Source organism: Marmota flaviventris, chromosome 9 (assembly GCF_047511675.1).
Source record: "Marmota flaviventris isolate mMarFla1 chromosome 9, mMarFla1.hap1, whole genome shotgun sequence".
Taxonomy (NCBI): Eukaryota; Metazoa; Chordata; class Mammalia; order Rodentia; family Sciuridae; genus Marmota; species Marmota flaviventris.
The window spans coordinates 56108049-56116839 of NC_092506.1; the positions used below are offsets into that span (position 1 = coordinate 56108049).

Below are 8791 nucleotides of genomic sequence, written 5' to 3' on the forward strand. Positions count from 1 at the left end.
CTTTGGGGCTCTAAGAAATGTCAGATATAAAAAGGATGAAGTTCAAGAAAGGAAAACTATACTCCAGGGATGTAGGATTGTGTTGAAAAAGTTTTGGATTCTAAGAAACCTATGTTTAAAGCCAACTCTGAAACTCATAGACTTGTGATGTTTAGTGATTTGTTGAACTGAGTTTCAATTTCCATGTTGTTTAGATGAAGATAATTAGGCTTTTTTTGGAGGGTTGATATGATGATATTGGACATATTAATATTTATTTTAATGTTATATTATTGCATATATATAATTGATATGTTACTATCTATCACTTATCATATGGCAAACTGTACATTTATTTAAAATATATATATTGAATGATTACTACATGTCAGGCATTGCTCTAGATGCTGAGATACAAAAATGAACAAAACAAAAAATTCTTTGTGTTCATAAAGCTTACATTCGAATGTGGGAAACCAGGCACTGAATGAATAAACCTTTAAGTACATAAGACAATGTAGTTACTACAAACAAAATCCAGAAGTGGAGAAATAGGCAATTGCTGAAAGACTATTAAATAGACATCTTTAGTATAGGATTTTTATATTTATATTGACCAGCCTTAGGCTAGTCATGATTTCAGAGGTCTCAGTCTATAGATAGCTGACTGCATTGCCCTGGGCCTAACTTGAGGCAGCACATCATGGTGGAAGGGCCCAACTCATGGCAAGAAACAGAAGGGGTGGGTGGGAGGATGTGGCCACAGGCAAGATAAACCTTTCCAGGGTACACCCCTAGTGACTCACGTTGTCCTGCCATGACCCACCTTGCCGCGTCCGGCCAAAAGAGCCGAGTCCGGCGAGGGACGGCGAGGTTAAAAGACACAGGACACCAAGGTTCTTCATCCAGGAGAGAGAGATTTTATTTCCCCCCCCCCCTTTTATATATCCTCCCATACTCTGGGTTAAGCATACACACACATACACACATTCTTTACTGCAGGAAGCGGTTTCAGGCAGCTTTAAGCAAACTAGGTCTGGTTTTGCAGGGTGCTCATGCAAGGCTCAGCTGTGCCAGCTAATCAGTAGGTACAATCTGTCCCAGGCTCTCTGTGAGGGCAGATAGACAGGAAGCCCACAAGGCTGATTCAGACTTCAGTGGAAGCCCACAAGGCTAATTCAGACTTCGGTGGTTTTCTCGCCTTTACATGCGAAACAAGGGACAGGGAACTTATTCTTTTCCCTGTTTAGGGCCAGGGGCTTCACCACAAGTCCCCCTTTTTTGTTTTTCGCAAAGTGGAGGCGGAATCAAGTGGCCCCTGTCTTAGGTCGTCTACCACCCTCATGTCACTTACCCGTCTCTGGGGAGGCCCTGATCCCCTGTCTTAGGTTGTGACATGAGCGTAGAAGTTGCCCGTCTCTGGGTACCACAAGATAAACACACCGAAGGAGCCGTTTTATGGGAACAGATTACATTTTCAAATGAGCAAGCCAGACCTGTGGAGAATCACCCTGTTCTAGAGCTGCAAGAGCTTGTACAATCATTGCCTTTTCTTGCGTATGGCGGGCCCTAAGGCGACAGAGAAGCCACAAATAAAGTACAATACCAAAGCAACACATTGTCCCAAAAATGCCCACTCCCACCCATTCCTTAAAAAAGGAAAAGGCAGAGGACAGCCAACTGGTGAGTTGACCCAAAGTCACTGGTTCGACACGTGTGCTATTCAAAACAGCAATTTGGGTCAGTTGAGACTGGATCAAGTTTTCTGCTTCCAAGGACCAGGTTCCGGACAGGTATTCTCCGATGATGCGGGAGGCATTCCTGGAATCATTAAATCTGACAGAGGTTATACATAAATGTGCACGTTGATCAATATAACCCAAATGTACCAGATCAGACAATTCCTCAACTTGAGCCTGAAGCAGATCTATCCTTTGATTAGCAGCCAAAATCCCAGATAAAATATGTTGATTGATTTTACTTTGAGATTTAAGTACAGTGGATGTTTGTTGAATAACTTGATTAATAGTGGCAGCAGTTTGTACTTGGCTGGCCATGGCTACTCAGGCTGTAACAGCTGCAGCTGCGGAAACTGCAACAGCGGTAACTATAGCAGCTGTAATTCCAAAATCTCTACGCTGTCTTAGCAGCTTGACAAGAGGAAAATGGTCAGAATCGGCAGTAACAGGAATCGGCACAAAGGTTGGAATTTTCATCACTACTGCTACGGACCAAGAGGCATTCCAACATTCGGCCAGGTAACAGGTGACATTAGAACAGTCTAAAAAATCTTTGGTGGAGTCATTAGCCAGCAGAAACAGGAAAGGGGACTGGAGGCAAACTGGGGCAGGAGGCAGAGAGGAATTAGTAAATAAGGAGTTATAAGAACGAGGTGTGAAGTGCCGGCCATTGTGAGTCTCAGCGACGGACCCAGAAACATTATGAAGCCAGTCCCGAGTTCCCAGAAATTGCGCCACTGCAGAAATATCCGCCGTGACCCCCCGTTCATTTGCCACCAGCCACTGAAACCAAGGCCAGCCATCTCCAACCGAAGAATTACCACTAGAGGAGTTAAGAACAAACCTCTTTAAAGAGGGAGAAAGGGAGAATCCATCAGCAATCTGAAGTTTGTCCCAAGACAAGCCCTGACAGGATGTAAAGATTGGAGGGAATTCTTTATTAGGAGTGCATAGGGGAGAGGCTCGGAAACGGGTAGCATTAGGGGTCTTATTTTTTGGTGTCATGGGTACTACCACCTCCGAAGTTGTCATTAGGGTAGTAATATTTAATGTCCCTTTAGAGGTGTCACCCGAGCCACTTTGCATCCCCTGGCTTACTTGTGTGAGCGCAGCTAAAAGCATGCCATCTGACACCTTGCTTGACTGCATGGGATCTTCCCAGACAGTCACATTTTTAACTCGGAGGGAGATGCAATTATTTTCGCTCATGGCAAAGCAAAAAACTCCCTTAAGGGACACACGGGACCCATTAAAAGGAGTAATGGAATCTCCCCGGGGTGCAAGGCAAGGTGCATTCAAGTCACATGAAGTGGAGAAAAGAGTAGGGAGAAAACTAGAATTAGCATGAACTGGCAGTGGCATAGGCCAAGCTCGGGCCACCGCCCACCATTGCCCCTCCTCTTCCTCAGAGAGAGAACTGGGGTCCTCAAATTCCTTTTCGGGCTTAGAGATCTGGAGGCGTTTCTTATTCCCCGAGCCCGAGTCCTCAAGAGGACCCTCATCCTTTAAGGATTCTGCCATCTGTTCCTCCTGTACCTGATTTAGGGCCTGTTCACATTTAGCAAGTTGTTCCTTAATTTTGACCTTATCTGTCAGTAAAGCATCCTTCACCAATCTCCATAAGGAGAAGGTGGCGATTGGGACACTATCTGAACCCCGATCCCTCAATAATTTTTGAAGGTCATGTCTCACTAGATCCCAATCATTATTATTAAGAAATCCTCCTGTCAGAAACCAAGGACAAGCCTGGGCAATAACTTCAACGAATTCGGTTGCAGTTTTAGTTTTTATTCCTGTTCCTTGTGTATTCAACAACTCTTTCAGTTCGTTGGCCAGACGAACCTTCGCTGTTGAGTTTCCCATGGTACGTACCCTTTTTCCTTTAAATTATCTGTAAACCAATCCTCCCCCTTCTCCCTTAGAAGGTGAGCCCCGTCCGCTTACCCCTGCTTTCCGGATCTCGGTGGAACCTCCAATTGCCGCGTCCGGCCAAAAGAGCCGAGTCCGGGGAGGGACGGCGAGGTTAAAAGACACAGGACACCAAGGTTCTTCATCCAGGAGAGAGAGATTTTATTCCCCCCCCCCTTTTATATATCCTCCCATACTCTGGGTTAAGCATACACACACATACACACATTCTTTACTGCAGGAAGCGGTTTCAGGCAGCTTTAAGCAAACTAGGTCTGGTTTTGCAGGGTGCTCATGCAAGGCTCAGCTGTGCCAGCTAATCAGTAGGTACAATCTGTCCCAGGCTCTCTGTGAGGGCAGATAGACAGGAAGCCCACAAGGCTGATTCAGACTTCGGTGGTTTTCTTGCCTTTACATGTGAAACAAGGGACAGGGAACTTATTCTTTTCCCTGTTTAGGGCCAGGGGCTTCACCACAAGCCACCTGACTACAGTTATCTTCTAGTCAGTTTATTTGAGCTTGGATGGAATAATTAGTTACGATCTCATAATCCAATCACTTTACCTCCAAACATCCTGAATTAACACAGGAACTTTTGGGGGATACCTCATATCCAAACCATAAAACTCTCTCTGGCCCACAAAAACTCATGTCAATCTCAGAAAGCAAAAATACATTTAGTTCATTTACAAGAGTCCTATAGTCTTAACAGTTTTAGCATTTCCCCAAAGCCCAAGTTAAAAGTGTCCTCTGAGATTCAAGTCGAACTCTTAGTATAAGCCTCTGTAAAAATCAAAAGCAAGTTATTTATATCCAATATATAGTGGCACAGGGTGAACATTCCCATTCCAAAGTGAGAATTAGGAGCAAGAAAAGAAGAAATGGGGCAAAGCAAGATTGAAACCCAGTCAGGCAAACCAGTTTGGCAACTCTGCTTATAGAATCTAGGACATGTGGCAGGGAAATATGCTTTCCAAAGGGCTTGTGCAGCCTGACCCCTCTGGCCTTGCCAGGTTATACACATGGTCTCTCTTTTATCTTGGTCTCTCCATGTCAGCAGCTTTTCTCGGCAGAGAATCTATGACACTGGCATCTCTTAACCTCAGAATTCTCCATTGCAGTTTGGCTTCCCTTTCACATCGTCATGCATTACCCTCTCAGGAGCAGTCTGAGGGACTCTGACCCTGCTACATCTTTCTTGGCCTCCCAGGTCTTACTTTGAAATCTCAGAAAAAGTCTCCATGACCCCTTAACTTCAGTATCTTGTCTACAGAACCAGCACCATGTGGATGAGTTCAAGGTCTTCTTTGAGCTTCAGTAGTACCTGGGTCCACAGAATCATAGTAGCAGTGCCTCTGAGTGCCTGAATGGCTCAGCATGTTGAAACAACTTCCCAAGCCCCACTTCAAGCAGAGTGCTCCCATGAACTTTTCTCATAAAAGACATAAGATTTTTCCCTTACGTATCCTTACTGTAGTGGATGTGGTCTTGAAAATTCCTAAGATGCTCTTAAGCTATCTTTCCTATTGTCTCTGTGCAAAGCAGTTACATCTCTTTGGGGGGCTATGATCTCTTCAAAGAGCACACCTTCTTTGGCCCCAGGTTTACATGCACTTTTCTGGCCCTTTCTGCTCCCATTTCTTACAGTAAATCTGACTAAAAGTTGTCAGTAATATCCATGTCACTCATTGAATGTGCTGTGCTGCCTTCAAAGTTCCTCCACAAATTTTTTTTTTTCTTTTGGTACTAGGGATTGCACACCAGGATGCTGAAGCATTGAGGCATACCCCAGTCCTTTAATTTTTTTTTTAATTTGATACAGAATCATACTAAGTTGCTTAGGGCCTCACTAGATTGCTGAGGCTGGCTTTGAACTTGTGATTCCTCTGCTTCCCATGCTGTTAGCTACCATCAGTTTTATTAGTCTATCAACTTTAAAGTCAGTTTCATACAGTCTCAGAACACAGGCAAAATGTAGTCAAATTCTTTCCTAGACTATAACATGAATAGCTTCTGGCACAATTCCCAATAGAATCCTTAATTTCCTCTGGAACCTCATGAGCATTGTCTGCATTCCTGTCAGCATTCTTGTCTTCTGAGCTCTCACTAAAATTGCTGATTAAGCTCTGCTTATGACATTCTAAAGCTTTTCCTGCTTGTAACTCTAAACTTTAAAAATCGCAACTCTAAACTTTAAAAAATCCCTCCTGCAAACCATTTTCAAAGCCTTCTAATCGCATGGTCAGTGTACTCACAACAATGAACCCTACTTTTTTTTTTTTTTAAGAAAGAGAGAGAGAGAGAGAGAGAGAATTTTTTAATATTTATTTTTCAGTTTTCAGTGGACACAACATCTTTATTTTTTTTTTTTAAATTTTATGTGGTGCTGAGGATTGAACCCAGCGCCCCGCACATGCCAGGTGAGTGCGTTACCGCTTGAGCCACATCCCCAGCCCCCCTACTTCTTAATACTAAGAATTGATACCTCTTGTGCTTTTTAGTTTGACAGCACTACATTAGGCAGATACTTCGCCAACTAAGCAGAAATGTCTTGGGAGGATTTGTAAAGATGACACATTTGGGTGAGACGTCACTGGTAGAGATAATAATTTGGGAATTAATCATACATTTAAACATTAAGTGTAATTTGAGCACCAGGTACAGGAATATGAACATGACTGAGAGGTTGTCCATATACTCAGTTGATATAAAATGCATCTAAAGTACAATTACATTATCTTAAATACTTTAACATAAGCCCAGGATACTAAAAGGTGAATAAACTCAGGTTTGTCTAGGAGAATCAGATTCTCCAGAAGAAATGTTCTAGAATTGTAGTCCAAAGAGTAGAATCAAAGTTGAATCTTGTAAGATCAATGCAAGTTAACTCATTATGGAGAGAAGATATTACAAGGAGGAATTTTAGAGAGAAAACTGTGTAAAGTTATAAAGGCTCAATCATTTCTTCCCTTTAGTGAACACTTACTCTGTGCCAAATGACCTTTTCATTCAGAGAATAAAAGTCACTTTATAAGTATTGTAAATTACCACAAAGAAATACATAAAATAGTTGAGATCATTTCCATTTAAGTTGGTCTCAAGATTATTTTCTTTCAATTCCTGTTATCGCTCTCCTAAGGGCTCCTTTAATTTCTAAAACTTTATTTCCCCTTTAACTCATTCTCAGATTCTAATTCTAAATTTTAGAGAAGCCATATGTAGTTCTTTAAAAGTACATGATATTTAGGATTAAGACATACATTAGAAAACTAGCTTTGGCACTTAAATAATTGTTACTGTTGAACAAGTTACTTATGCTTTGTAAGCAAGTATCCTATTTTATAAACAGTGGTAATAACTTGAAACTTTATTCAACAATATTTAATTTGTATTCACTTGCCAATAATTGTTATTTATTTAGTTTACCCTGCTTCAGTGGAGTTCACATATATTTCTTCTGATACAATTTTAGTAAACCTACTTGAGAATTCTGCATAACTAAACTCCCAGCTTGACTTGTAGGAAATGCTAATTGCTTTCTACAAGTGGAATTGATTGGCTTTCATTATTCTTATTTTACTATATATTATCTTGCATAAAGTATTAGTATGTATATGTTATATAATTTTATTATTGTATTATATCTCAATTGAAAATTAAGAGGAAATGAAAGTATAGAGTTTTAGAGTAATGGTATGAACTTGCATAACTCATAAGTAGTAGATACAGGCATTTTAGTCTCTAAATTGATAAGGGGAATTAAAAAAACTATGTTTAGACAGATTAATAATGCATTGTGTAAGGGGAAAGAAAATAATTCAGTATATCCATAGCTGAATGGATGAATGAATGGCAAGAATTGAAATTGGAAAGGTAGGATTTTATAATAAGGGGGCTTAGACAACATGCTAAGAACATTAGTTTTATTCTGAAGATGAAGGTGAATCATAAGGGTTTTAAGCATAGCAATGATAGATTGTCACATGTGTATTTAGAAAGAACTCTAGGGAGACTATGAAGGATAGATTAGAATAAGGTGTATGAAAATCTGTAGCATAACTGGAAGCAGGGACTCCCAATTAGGAGGCTCTGGAACTAATTCTCTAGGGAGATTTAAATTAATACCCAAGTTTCATCTCCACAGCAGTGATTTTTTGAGAACCTGGGAGTGTATGAAATGTTAAGAGTACAAAGGGAGGAGGGAAGAGGGCCAATGACTCCTAGGGATAAGTATAGTTTAAAAGTATTTGAAATATAATAAAAAATCTACACATGGATATTTAAGGGAAATAGCAAGGAAATCCATGGTTACGGAAGGCAAGAGGATTTAAAATTTCAAGAGCACTATTTCATGTACACAAGCATCCAAAAAACCCTGAAGAATGTTTGATTTTCCCCAAGACTCTCTGCCAAGAGCTGGGATGAGCTTGGGACCACTTGGCTCTTCTATCACTTCCTCCTTCCGGGCTCTGGTCCCTTGAGTTCTCTCTCTCCAGACTCATAGTGTCTGAAAAGGGACCCCAGAGGCCTAACAGTAAAAGCCTAGGAGTTTCTGCTAAGAGGAGCTCATTCATTTTTTCCTCCAAAGTAGCGACTCTTGGGCTTAGCTCTATTGTCACTGACTTCTGTCCTCAGTTTCTTCCTCCCCTGGGTTTGCAAACTAACCAATCCATTAATGAACAGTCACTGTCTGTGACCTCATTAAAAAGTTGATAATGAGACATTCTGCTCTTGAGGGAGCACAGCTGACTGAGGCTCCCAGTGGCCTCTGCTGGGGCCTGGAGGGGAAGGGTAGGTGACTAGACAGGCTCAGATCTGGGGAGGGGGCTAATGTCCCAGATGACACAGCCATACCTCCTTATGATCTCATCTTGGCAAGGGGCCACCTTTGAAGCTCAAGTCTCTGCTGGCCTGCAGGTTTCCAAGAGCAGCTGCTGTCTAGAGCAGAAACAATTTTCCTCTGAGCTGTCAGCTCTGCTTAATGCTTATTCTGCTAACCTATTATGGTGGAACACTTTTTTTTTTCAAATTACTTTTTTTATTGGTTCTTCAAAACATTACAAACCTCTTGACATATCATATTTCACACATTAGATTCAAATTGGTTATGAACTCCCAATTTTACCCCAAATACAGGTTGCAGAATCACATGAGTTACACATCCA

At 41.4% G+C, this 8791-nt stretch overlaps 1 long non-coding RNA gene across 1 annotated transcript; it reads right to left on the reverse strand.

Moving 5' to 3' along the window:
• Positions 1-876: 876 nt before the first annotated feature.
• Positions 877-4099, reverse strand: LOC139706881 (uncharacterized). Its single transcript, XR_011708563.1, has 2 exons — positions 3663-4099; positions 877-1815 (listed from the first exon to the last, which is right to left on the reverse strand). It is a non-coding gene; the product is annotated as an uncharacterized lncRNA (long non-coding RNA).
• Positions 4100-8791: the final 4692 nt, after the last annotated feature.